Source organism: Cygnus atratus, chromosome 10, assembly GCF_013377495.2.
Source record: "Cygnus atratus isolate AKBS03 ecotype Queensland, Australia chromosome 10, CAtr_DNAZoo_HiC_assembly, whole genome shotgun sequence".
In the NCBI taxonomy this organism is placed as follows: domain Eukaryota; kingdom Metazoa; phylum Chordata; class Aves; order Anseriformes; family Anatidae; genus Cygnus; species Cygnus atratus.
In genome coordinates, this window is record NC_066371.1 from 1,802,457 (window position 1) to 1,815,621 (window position 13,165).

General features: G+C 50.0%; 1 long non-coding RNA gene across 1 annotated transcript; it reads left to right on the forward strand.

Annotated features, from left to right (window-relative positions):
* The first annotated feature begins 4,308 nt into the window (after positions 1-4,308).
* On the forward strand, positions 4,309-12,044 carry LOC118248135 (uncharacterized). Its single transcript, XR_004778681.2, has 3 exons — positions 4,309-6,298; positions 10,478-10,822; positions 11,462-12,044. It is a non-coding gene; the product is annotated as an uncharacterized LOC118248135 (long non-coding RNA).
* The last annotated feature ends 1,121 nt before the right edge of the window (positions 12,045-13,165 follow it).

Sequence of the window (13,165 nt, forward strand, 5' to 3'; positions counted from 1 at the left end):
CGGGAGGAAGTAGCTGCGGGTGGCCCTGAGATGCTATTAGTGGTGGCCAGGCAGCGCTTGTCCGGCAGGTAACATCTACGGGGATAATTTTTCAAATCCTTGGGAAATCTCAGACGAACTTGAGATGTGTCTCTGGAGGGCAGGGATACACCTGTCTTTGTTCATGCAGTCCGGAAGGGTCAGACCCAAACCAAACGGGTTGTCCTTTTGCATGAACCACAGAAACGTTTTCATAAAACTTCTGGTGGCACTGGGCAGCTGCGACAGGTCAGGTGTGAGTCTCACTGGAGACTCAAGAGGCACGAAAACCCAAAGTAAAATGCAAGAGGGCTCAAAATAACCCCTTTGATTATGCAAAACACTATATATAACTGTCCTCAGTTTTCCACTGTCAGATATTTTCTTCCCCTCGTTCCCCAGTTTGTGGTTGCTCCTGATTTACGTCGCTCATCTGATGCTGGGACCAGGCACCGGCGACACCACGAGCCTCTCAACCACAAGCTTTCACTTTGGCCAATTTTCAAGCATTAACTGCCTTTCAAGACTGTTCATTCTCAGGTATAAAGCCTTTTTTCTTTTTTTCTTTTTTTTTTTTTCCTAAGGGAGTTGATATGGCCATGCTTTCAGGCCTGCTGCCAGGGAAGGAGTGTCCCTGTTGCTCCTTCATTGCCATGACAGCTATTGGGACCTTTGCTGCATCTCAGTAACTTGGCTCCGGTTCCTGAGGCTGAACAACCTTTCCAAATGCAGGGAATTCCCTTTGGATAAAGGAGGAGGGACAGTCACAGGAAAGCTCTGACTACCATTCCTCAAATGTATTTCTTCATGCCCTTCCAGGCAGCCGCAAACAACACTGAGGTCAGCCGGCACCTCGGTGCTGACTCCAGCAGGCTTTGAATCAGCCCAGGATCCAAAGGTTAATTAAGCCTCCGGCAGCGCCAGATTTCCAACGCGGCTGCAGAAATCACAATGCACTGAAAGCAAGATGCAGGAGATCTTCACTTGTTTTCCCCTCTTACCCACTTAAGGGCCTTACACGGTGAAAAACACGTAACTGGAGAAAAGAAGTGCAAATACGGAGTATCACTGAAGTTTAAGCAGCTGATAGAAATGCAGTTAGGAAAAAGAGCTCTTATACTGCTACTCCCCTTAGCAATTGCTAACAGCTTCTCCCTTCTCTACAGAGTCCCTCCTTGCTGCAGCTCCTTGCCTGGGTTCCTTGATTAGAGGAGCAGGACTGCTCTCTCATTTGCTCTATCACCACCCTGACGTTTCCTGAGTCACCGCTCAGTATCTTGCCTGTCAGTGCCGTATACTTTTCACTCCAGACACTCTCTGGAGCATTTATTACTCAGAGACATAATTACTTAGTGCTTTCTTAATCAGTCCCAAATGCAAGACATCAGCCGCAGAAGACATCTAAGAGTTCAGCTTCTTTAAGACCCCAAAGCGTGAAGACAGATAACGTCTTTTCCCAGGAAAACTCGATGGAAAATCATAGCTACGCTACTTGACATTTCTGCCACGAAGCCACCACACGTCCCCACTGTAAGCAGGAATGACTTTGCTCTACCAACGCCGTTGCCCTTTTGTAAGGCATGAGCTGAAGACTGCGCGCTTGGGTTGGCGATCGGGGAAGGTGCGATGTGGACATGGAGCCCAGGCACATCCCAATAACCACGCTTGACCACATTACTAAGCAACATGCACCCCACGTTTCCCATACCCCGTTCAACATTTCATACACAGATCTTTGCTTTCATCTAAAAAACATGGGTGGGATTTGTTTGTAATGGGTGGAAAGCTGTGTGAAAGCCAAGCGGGCAACCACAAGCGTTAGAAACTGGCAGAAAGGGCAACAGCTGTTACGATGCAAAAGTACGTATTTGCTTGAAGACTCTGGCTGGAAAACCATTAGAGAAATCCAGACTGATTCAGGTAGTGCAGCCTCCCCAGATGACTTCCGACAGCGTAATGCCAGCTTCCCTGCAGCAGCCCGGGCCCAGGCGACGTGTCGGCCCCAGGCAGCCGCTCGCACGCGGGTGACAAACGCTGGGGGTCACCGGGACCACGGTGCTGGGGCTGCGCGGGTTCTTCCTTCACCCATTAAAAATGCACCTCTGTGCTGCTTTGAAGAGAAATTTCCTTGATATCATTAGATAGATTGCTCTTTAATCAAAGTATTGCAGCTAAGTAAGTTATTAAACTGTAGCATCAACAGCTGAATCACAGCTGCTGACCAAGCAGCTCGTGCCAGACAGGCCGTGTCCCCGCGGTGCCTGGGAAGCCCCAGGGAGGCCAGCGAACCGGGCACCACGCCGGGAAAACAAGGCAGGGTGTCCGGGGCTCAAACCTGCACCGCAAAATCCACCTGCCTTGAAGGAATAAGCGAAAACTTGGATGGGGCTGTGAGAAACCTGATTTAGTGAAAGATGTCCCTGCCCACCGCAGGGGGGGTGGACTAGATGACCTTCCCTTCCAACCCAAACCGTCCTACGGCTTTATGTGAGCATTGGCTTTGAGTGAAATCTGCTTCAGAGCGATTTGTTTTGTTGTACTGACAGCAGGATGAGCTCAAAGCCTGACACGTGAGCACTGGCAGCAGCAGCACGGCGAGCAGGACCACGGGGTGGCCGGGGAGGGAGGTCACACCACACCTGTGCTGTACTCCCAGGACACCCTCGTTCAGGGGATGACCCAGGTGCCACCTGGCTGGAGTTGGGGGAATTTGACTGCTGCTTTTTGGAGGGCGCTAGCCTATTTTTTCCCCAGCACCTCTAACAAGATCTCTTTTCACCATAATGTCTGCAAGCCCACTTCCCTGGCCAGTAGCTAATGTCTGAGCACGTTGCTCAACCAGACCACGGGCAGCGTTTCCCTGCTCTCGTCTCCCTGCCCCTTCTCAGTCCCACACCGGCCTTTTCCCCCCCTCGCATTAACTTCAGACTCTCTCCCTCAGCCTGTGATTACAGCATAGGAACCCCCAGCAATGCAACGATCCCTTTGGGCTCTCCAGCTTGAGAAGCTGGCTGCCCACACTGGATTTATTTCGTGTTTGTTTATTTAATGGCCCAGTTAGGAAACTCAGGGAGTGGGGTAATGGAGGAGATGCACACACAGCACAGTGAGGCCTGGCTAAAGTGCCTGGGAGCTCTCCAGCCTACACCGGTGCAGCATCAGGCCACGCTGCTTCCGGACCATCCACAAGGAAGACGTGGGAATATCGCTCCCCATCCACCCTGAGCAAACCAGCCCCTTTTCGCTGGGGGTGGCACCGAGCTGAGCCGCGTGGCTCACGGCTCAGTTTCTCCGTAGGAGTGCACGCCACAGGCTGCAGCCCTCAGGAGCGAGCTTTGCCTCCCCGATTTCCATCTGTCTCCTTCCTGCAGCATCAGGGATGCCAGCCCAACATCTGCAACCTTTGTAAACCCGTCCGTGGTTAATCACGTCAAACTCACAGACGTTGCTGGTGCAGGCTGTCCTGCTCCTCCACCTTCTATCCCTTCTACCAGAACAAACTGCGTGCAGATGATGTAGGAAGCAACTATGCCATTTCTCTGAGTTTTATGTAAACAGAAAACTCTCCTGTGGGACTCCCTGGCTGTTTTAGTTTTGCATTACATCACGTACAGCAGCACGATCAGCACAGAAGAACACAGAACCTGGCCCACAGCAAGTACATATGAAAAGCAGACACAAAGGAGAGCCTCTCTGTCAACCTTCCCTGCTTAGCTTTCAGATCATGGCAGGGCAGGCATAGCCAGAGACACATTTCTCTTCTAGCCACCAGACAGCATTAAAGAAATGACAAAGCAGAGCACCCGGCTCCCAGCACACCAGCACGCTTCCTGCTCCCATCTCCAAGGCCAGGACTTACTTTTATGTTATTTGGAAATCTTCTTCCAGCTCCAAACCAAGACTTGAGATTATTAGAGGGAGTAATGCTTGTCAGAGCAGAATGCAAATTTAAAACACTTGTCCCAAATAACAGGAGGTAGTAATTAGGCTCCAGCACTTCCTCCTGCACCCTTTCCTGCACTTCTGCAGTGATGTAGGACATGTACCACCAACCTGCTGGTAACACGCAGGCTGTGAGGGCCTTGGCTTTCTCCATTTCCCAGACCAGTTCCTCTCTTCCCGTTTCCTTCCTTCACTCTACCCTCTCGTTTATGATCTTTGTTTCCTGCACGTTCCTTTTATATATATTTTTTATTTTGCCTTTCTTCTTGTTGCTGTCCCTTATTCTGGTCCCCACTTTTCCTTTTCTTGAAGAACCTCTTTCCTTCAACAGTTCTTCTCTCCCTTGCTCTCTTTGCTGCTGTCTCCTCACAGTTAGCCAGCGTCTCCTTTCTCTTTGCTCAGGTTTCCTGCAAGGCCACTTTTCTCACTTCTTTCTCAGTCACATCAAACAGGCGACTTCAGTGCAGCAGCACCCAGGGAGACACCCCAGCCAGCTGGCTGGCATCAAAGCCTCCTGCCACTCCATTCACAAAATCCCACTGAGCAATTCTTCTGCAAAGTAGCCACAGAAACCCCAGCCCGAGTGGTGTGCAGGACTTTCCAGCAGAAGGTCTTGGCCGGGTTCATGTCCAGTGGGACCATCTGCCAGGATGGACGTCTGGTGGTCCTGCAGCCACACACCACAGACATGAGCCTTGCTGCTGTGGCTCCTGAGCTAGGGCAATGCTCATCCTGCACTGGGGATGTATTATTTGCAGCATCTAGTGCATGAGGGGTTGTCATCGAGGCCAGAAAGGCCTGAAGATGCAATAAATAACATAAGCGACCACCCTTGTGCATCCCGAATGTGCAGGGTCCCTGCACAGGCTGCAGGGCGAGGGTTGTGCTGCAAGGGCAGAAAGCCAGGGGAGAAACAACCGGGCACAATTGGCTGCCCCCATAGCGTCTGTGCCCTTGGAGAGAAGCAGAAAGTTAAAGAAGACGAGTCTTTACGTGGCTTTTAGAAAGTAGATATGTTAGTTATAATCTGATTAAAATTCCTTACAAATATTCTGTAAAGTTAGCTCTGGAATCAATGAATGGTCACGCATCCCCCTAAGCACAGGATTTATGTTTAAGAAACTCTGTCATTATGGTAAACCTACAGAGAGCGTGTCCAATCGGCTAAAGAGGAGCAGCAAACACCCGGGTTTAAGCTCCTCCAAGGAGCCTGTGGTTCACTTTGTTTGTCCCAGGCTGCCATTTCAACAGGCCCGAACTGAAATCCCAAGTGAAATAAGCCAATTTAGAAACAGACAGTGCATTCGAAAAGGCAGTTAGAAGGAAAACAAGTGTTGTTTCAGGTAGCACGTTTCCGCTCTCACATTGTTTAGGCCTCCCAACCAGCTGAGGCCGATTCTGGCACCACAGGGCCGCACAGCCCGGGCCACGCACCCGGCAGCGCCCAGAGCTGCTCCCGGCCAGCCAGAAACGCTGCCAAAGATGTGCCCAGTGCCGGAATTTTCACCTTTTCTGATTCCTCTGTGGCTGCGCGGACTCCAGGCTGCACTTACAGCCGCGGTGACGGCCGGGCAGCGGCTTTGTTTCGGGCCGAGAGCGGAGCTCCCCGGTGATCCCAGAGCTCTGGGAGCCAAGGGCCTCGGGAAGGAGCCGAGGCACGTGCGTGCTCCATGGGCCACGCTGCCGTGAGAGGGGACGAGGAGCCATGCCAGGGCCCTGCTGCAGCCACCACAGCTGGGCTGCTCGTCTGCTTCCTTCCTGCCCTCCCGGCAGCGCCGTGCCCGGCCCGCGGCCTGCGTTGGCCGGGGCTGCTCCTGTCAGCGCGGCGGGAGGCAGCGGGTCGCCTCGCTCCTCCGTGCTGGAGATGCAGAACAAAGCTTTTTGGCAGGAAAAGGAAGCGGCTCTCCCCTGCATCACTGTTCTGGGGCTGGCAATCCCCTCCCTCCTGGGCCGGGGCTGATCTCACATCCTTCCAGTCCCTTCCCAAGGCTGCGGGACTGCCGGCTCACAGCCCCCGTGGTGCGGTTCCCCTCGCCCAGCCTCCCCGCTGCCACATAACTTCTCCCCGCGGCACCCTGCCCGACCCGTGTGCAAATCGTGCGAGCGTCGGATCATGTTTTGCCTGCCTCGGAAAGCATCCGGCACGCTCGCCGATGCACTGAAACCCCAGACAAACAAACAGCAGTTGTGCAAGGGTGCAGGGCAGACATCTCCGGCAGGAAACGAAGCGCAGGACTTGCTCTATTTTAATCCCGCCAAGGGTCTTCTTGGAAGCGAGGCAGAGCCCGGCTGCGCAGAGTTAAGAATGAAACCCTATTTTTAGCCTGTCCCCGGTGAGGTAAGAGCGCGTGAGTCAGCCCCGGCGTGGGACGTTGCATAACGCGGGGCCCTGCGCTGCCAGCGCACGGGGGTGAGAGGAGGATGGAGGATGGAGGGAGCCGTCCTGCTCCCTTTCCTGGCATTGTCACCGCAGACAGGACCCTTCCCATTATTTAAATGCGGGGTTGTTCTTTGCACCCTCCTCCCCCCCCCCAAAAAAAAAAAAAATTAATTAGAATCAGCGGCAGGCTGGTTATGTAATGTGATTAATTGCAGCATTAGAGTGAAAAAATATAGGGCATACAGGTCTTAAAGATTCACATGCAAAGTCATGTGTGGGAGTGAGAGAGACGAGGGTGAAACACGAGACTTATCTTATACTTCTCATGGGGCAGTGATTTATTCCCTGAATAATTTAATCAGAGCAATCTGCCAATAGCTGAGGGAAAAAAGAAAAGAAAAGAAAAGAAAAGAAAAGAAAAGAAAAGAAAAGAAAAGAAAAGAAAAGAAAAGAAAGAAAAGAAAAGAAAAGAAAAGAAAAGAAAAGAAAAGAAAAGAAAAGAAAAGAAAAGAAAAGAAAAGAAAAGAAAGAGAAGAGAAGAGAAAAGAAAGAAAGAAAGAAAGAAAAGAAAGAAAGAAAGAAAAGAAAGAAAAGAAAGAAAAAAGAAAAAGAAAAGAAAAAAGAAAAAAAGCGCAAACAAACATCCAGAAGACACGGGAACAAAACTGCTTTCACAGCATCTCTAAAGGTTAGGGCTGCACCTTGCAAACAGGATGTTGCCCTCACCAGCAGAGCTGCCCCTCAGCAGCACTAACTCACTCCAGTAAAAGTGAGCTTTTCCATTGAGTCATGATTAATGAACTGCAGACACATGCTGACTGCGAGAGCTGCAGCTAACTTTCACTGTGCTGGAACTTTATCTGGGAGAGTATCTGAAGCTTCAGGACTTTTTCTCTTCCTGTCTTTTGTAAACTTATCGCCAGGAAAGAACCAAAGCCCAGCTCAGCGTGGGCTCCTGCCGGTGACCTCCAAGCTCTCCAGACGGATGGGTACGGCTTTGTAAATAGTGCGCTCCCCACGGCTGTTGATTAAATTCAACCCAGCTCAATAACGGCAACCAGCCGCTAGTGTACCTGGTTGCTCAAGTGTCCTGTATGGAGACAGGCTCAGTGAAGGCACGTCTTCATTGCAAAACAGCATCTGAGTCTGAGAGCGAGCAGCCTCGCTGCAAAACTGAACTCAGAGGGATGGAGTGAGAGTCACGGAGACTTCAGGAGGCTTGTCCGCAGGTATTCTAACATCGCAGGTTTTCAGAGTGAAAGGACTGTTGTTAATATTCATGCAAGGGAAGATGAAATGGCACTGGAGAAGGCAGCGCATGGCAGGGTACCAAGGAAGTCCCAGCATGTTATATCCTGTGCTCTCAGCGGAGAGAGGAAGGCTCACAGCCCAAGTATAGTTGCTGTGTGCTATAGATTGTGCTCCAAGACTGTATTCTTGCCAGCTGCCCCTAAACTCAAATCGAAGGCTCTAGCATGAAGAAGTATTAATTTAAGGCAGCCTCTGCCTAAGTGCCTGGGCTCTCCCTGAAGTGAAGGCTCTCCACCCAGTGAGCCCAGTCAGGCTCAGATAAGCTTCGCTGCTGGCAACCTTAGCTGTAAAGCCATGGTCTGAAACAGAGAAGCTTCCAGAGTCAATCCCTCCTGAATGAAAACTTCATTTGCTACTGCCTTGCCATTCCCTTGCAAGGACTTCAGAGGCCCCTGTGTCTGGATTTGTCAAGCATCAAAATGCCAAGATAAATTTAAAAGCAGCTTCAAAGTTACCTTGAGTTCCTATCTTGTTTGACTGCTTTACTGATAAGAAAAACACTAAGTGATTCCCATCAGGAAAACAGATTTCAGGTGTCTTCTAGGGCAGGCCTGGTGCCGACTGCATCAGGGGTTAAAAGTGGAAAGGTGCCGCACGGTGATAACAGCAGAAGTACCCTCCCAAGAGGCTTCCAGTCTGCCTGGAGATGTAATGTGAAGGCGAGTGAACCAGCTAAGAGGTCTCAAGCCATTAGATCAGTTTGTACTTCCCCATAGCATTGCAATATTCCTCAGCTGCTTTTATGTATTTCTAAAGCTTTCCTCACCTCTGCACATGATAGCTGAGCATGAAGCACATCCATCAATTTAGCATTTGACTTCATCTATCTCTGTGCATCCATCACGTGTCACTTGAGCATGCTTTCTTCCCTATGCAGAGCCTATTTGTAGCCTGTTATCAGGCCAGATCCTGAAGATGCTCTGCAGTGAAACTTTCACTGGAACCATCTTCCACTGGAAACATTTTTCTTCTCCTAGAAACTGGCCAAAGAAAAACTGCTGAGATATATCTAAGTGCACAGTGAGATTTCTCTTGAAGAAATCAAGATCAAAGCTCATACAATTAAGGACAAGCTAAAAGCAAGGGCACCTTTACTAAAGCTCATTAAAAATATCCTTTGTACCTATCTCCTGCATGGCACCCAAAGTCTCATGAATACAGCGGTCTAATGAGAATGCAGTGGTTGTTTTTTTTTTTCCTCCAGTATTTTTCTCTTCCATACTTAGCAAATGTCATAGTTTAATTAGGGGATGTCAAAGGCACAGAGAGCTGCCCCGAGATAATCGTTGCCTGCTGCTATATAAATGCTGAGGTGAAGACAAGTGAGAAGGGCTATCATGTAAACGGTAAATTATGGAGAGAGGGCAAAGTTCAGAACTGGAACTGACAAAACTTTTATTTATAGAGGTGGGCTGCTTTTGCTGGCCTTTGCAAATGGCCTCCGCCATCCTCGGTCCCCTTCGAGCGCTCCCGAGCTCGCTGCCATCTCTCACGCCGCTTCTCACTCCTGTGGCTGTGCAGGGAGGTTCGCTCCTGGGTGTCTCAAGGCGTCCTGCGGGCAGTGTCTTCAGCATCTTCCACTTCCTTCAGGACCTTGCTGACAGCCTGTAATTTAGCCTTTATAAACATGCATGTGGGTGCTTCTCTATTTATTAGTATTTACCAAAGCCCTTCCAATCTTAGACCCTTCATTTAACAACCTTTCATGATTCTCACTAGATTTTCTTTTCCTGAAAAACAACCTAACCCCAAGCCACACAGCTGCCTGCCTCTCTCTCCTGGTGTCTGTGCTTGCTTTCAGAGAGAGCTTGTCTCCTTCTCCTTTCCCTTTTCCTACATTGGCCAATATTGATCTGATCATTCCAGGTGCAGTTAGTGCTAACGGTTTCTTTATGCTCTGTTTTCTGATAAATCCACAACCCACAAACTGTCCATTTTTTTGCTTGTCATCCTTGTCTGGGGTCTCAAGAATTCGTTTAGTTCAGAGGTTACTTCTCAGAGTGTTTTACAAGAGGTGTAGTCCGCGCTTTATTTCACTGAGTACTCCTAATTCTCAGCAGCTGCGCGGAGGTGACTGAACAACACCCAGTGAGTTCCTGGTCTCTTCAAAATTATCTCCAAATTAATCTGAAAGTGCAATATATCCCAGAAATGTGTTTCCTTTCAATGGAAATGATGCCCCCAGACCAGCTTGCTGGTAGCTTTCCCCACAGCATTCCGTCAACGTGTGACTCTGGCAGACAGCAGGAGGGGGCTCAGCTCCGGCCTCGATCCCTGTTCCCGACGAGTGGAGCAGCAGCCATGCAGAAATGAAAGAAAACATCTCTGTGGGATCGTGACACCTCCTACAACCTCCCTGCTATGTGGCAGACAACTGCAGACATGGGCTACAGCATTTCCAGACTCCCCAGGTCAAGCCAGAGGGATAAGTTTTCTTTGATCGTGACTGACTTCTCCCTGCATTGTTAAGAAACAGCTGTATTTTGGCGGGCCTTGATGAATACTTTATCAGACCCACTGGTGGGGTTCTTCAAGGGGAACCTCCACGCAGAAGTCCCTGGGGTGAATGGCTCATAATATAAATAATTGTAAAAACAAAAAGGAGCCAAATTAACTCCTTCACACAGAAAAACTGCACAAGTCTTCCGAGCCAGGAAACAAACAAACAAAAAGGATTTCTGAGGTGTTCCTCTAGAAAACTATCTATCATTTCATTAGCATGAAACGAGCTTCATAAAATATTCTGTAGTTTTACCTATAACTTCTGATAAAATTAAACCCCCACACTGCTCAATTGCACTTACTAACAAGCCACTTGTCTATCAGGTTCATTTTGTTGTGCTAGGCACGCCAGTAGGAAAGGGCACGCAATTCTTAATCAGACCTGGGATACTCTCCACGACGCAGACTTTTGAAGGGCACAACGTCACCCCAACAAGCCACATCCATCACAGCTGCCCACAGAGAAGAGGGGGCTATATCTCCTTCTATCCAAACGTATGCTGTATAGGAATTCATCTCCTCCACCAAACTGCAGCTCCGATGTATTTGCAGAGCTGCCTGCTGGAGCTGACCTGGAGGACCTCCTGCCAGGCAGCGAGAGGCACCGCGCATCCATCCGACAGCCGAGCAGAGCACACACGTGCACACTGACATCCTTGCTGTCTGTAGGTAGGATTTTTAGCGGAACACCAGGAAAATGAAGTCTCAGGCTTAATTTGGGGAGGGTCTCTGAGCCCGAGCAGTTTCCCTCGCACGCCGGCTGCTCCAGCCGCGGCGGCAGGCAGCAGTCCGAAGGCATCCAGCCCTTCCTGCAGGGCTCTGCGGGCCTCCGCCAGTGCCTCATCTCCCAGGGAGACACCGAGCGCGCTGCTGTTACCATGGCTCTGCGAGACCTTTAGCAAACACACAATGCTCTCCAATAAAAGCTGTCAGCGGCGCGGGTACCTCTCGCCGCTTAGCACAGCCCTACATGACCGGGAACACTGCTGCGCGGCAGCCTGCGACGGCACATCCCAGCAAGGGGCTCTCGTAACATCCTCCCTCGCTCAGGCGGCTCTGGTAAAATCAAGGCCCAAGAACCTCAGTTAATGCTTTCTCTAAAATTTTACGCAGTTTGGCTCGGACACAGTTTCAGCCTCGCATAATTCTCTGTTGCAATACTGCTGGCCTCCCTCAGTGGTTATACCCAAGATTAATTTAACTCATTTTTCACTTCGGTGGGGTTACTCAAAGTCAGCGTTCAGGGGAATGCGAGCCCGCAGCTTTCAATAAATGCCCCATGTTTCTCATTAAGCATATTTTCTCTAGTTCCTGACAGGCATTTGAGTGACCCCCAGAAGAATGAAACCTAGCCTCTGGGAGCCTGCTACTTGTGCGCGCTCGGCTCCTGAGAAGGCGCAAGGACCGACGGAATGTGTAACATTGCTTATTCCTTCACACCTACGACAGTTGTATCTCTGCTCTTTTCTCTATTTTATCACACTGTAATGCCACAGTTTTGTCTGCTTTTTGCCTGGTCTCAGCCCAGAGTTTCTTGCAGAGCACAGAAATATGGGCAGAGATCACAGATGTACAGACAGGGATCACAGACGCGTTGCTTCTGCAGCAGAAGCATTTTCAAGTGGACTCTGAACTCGCTGCTCACTGTCACGCCATCTGGGTCGTTCCTCAGATGGCGCCCGTCATTAGGACCTCTGAGGTCACAGAAAGCACCTAGAACTTTCCTTCCGGACACTTATCTCAATAACCAGCGCACATCTTCGGCCCGCCGCCCTGCACTTAAAGTTTCCAGGAATATTCCAGGCAGATTGGTACACCTGTTATAAAGGTTGCCCAATACTTTCCATAGTAATAATAATAATAATAAAATCCCATTCTAAGTTGATAAAAATTTTGAAAAGCTTCACTGTTTGTTTCAAGCAAGGAACTGGGGGGCAATCTTTTATCCATACTGAAATATTTTAGAGATTTCCTGTGAAAAGGTCTAATGCCACCAAGCCTTGGAATTGCAGCCTGAAATCTGCCTGTGGAAGGAAGGGAGAGCTTTGCCATCACAATGACAACTCAACCAGCACGTGGACAACCACTAAGCCTCTGAGAAGCTACAGCTTGCACAGTATCTTGGTAGAGGTTTAGTGGATACTCCCAGCTACATTCCCCAAAGATTTCATCTCTCTGCGGCTTAGAGCAATCTCCTCTGCACCTGCAGGTGTGAGCTGCTGTGGTTTGGGCTCAGACCAGGCACTCGGACTGAAGACAGGACGTTTATCTTCCTTGTATTCTCAGCAACCTTTGGAGGCGGAAGCTTCCCAGTTTGAGAGCAGAAAGGACGAAAGCTGGACTTGTGTTTGAGAAACAGCCATTTATTTTTCCGCGCAGGCATTTTTCAGAAATTGAGGTAGGGAGTGGTAGGGCTGGAAAGGAGACTGGGAGCAGCTGGGCAAGGATGTTAGCACAAACAGCCATGAGTGAGGAGGGATGAGAACAGTCTGCAAGGCAGACTCCCAATGTTCCCAAGTCCTACGTTGCCCAGAACAAAGCTCCCGTTCAGAGCTCAGAGCGGGCACCACCGCTCCTCTGCTGTCACAAGTGTCCACGAAGCCTCCTGGCAGGGCATCCTGCCCGCTGCTGACACCCACCAGCACACAGCACACCACTGGTCCGCTCCTGCCACCGCACACCAGCAGCTCCGGGGCAGCAGACCTGCACGCTCCTACATGCACCTCACCGAGGCCCGGGGCGATGCGACTCACCCTGCCTCCCAGCCGGGTCTGAAGCACCTTGGCTTTTAGGGCCTCAAGCCACACGCTGCACTACAAAGAAAAAAAAAAAAAAAAAAAAAAAACTAAAGCAGAATACTGTGAAACGCTTCATTAATGCTTCATTAAGTGAAGGCTGTCCACTCCGTTCCCTAAACAAGACAGGGCTCCAGTGGAAAAAGCAGGACGTGATTATCTAACGAGGTTTCTAATTCATGCCCAAAGATAAGTCAAATTAATTTTGCACAGGCAT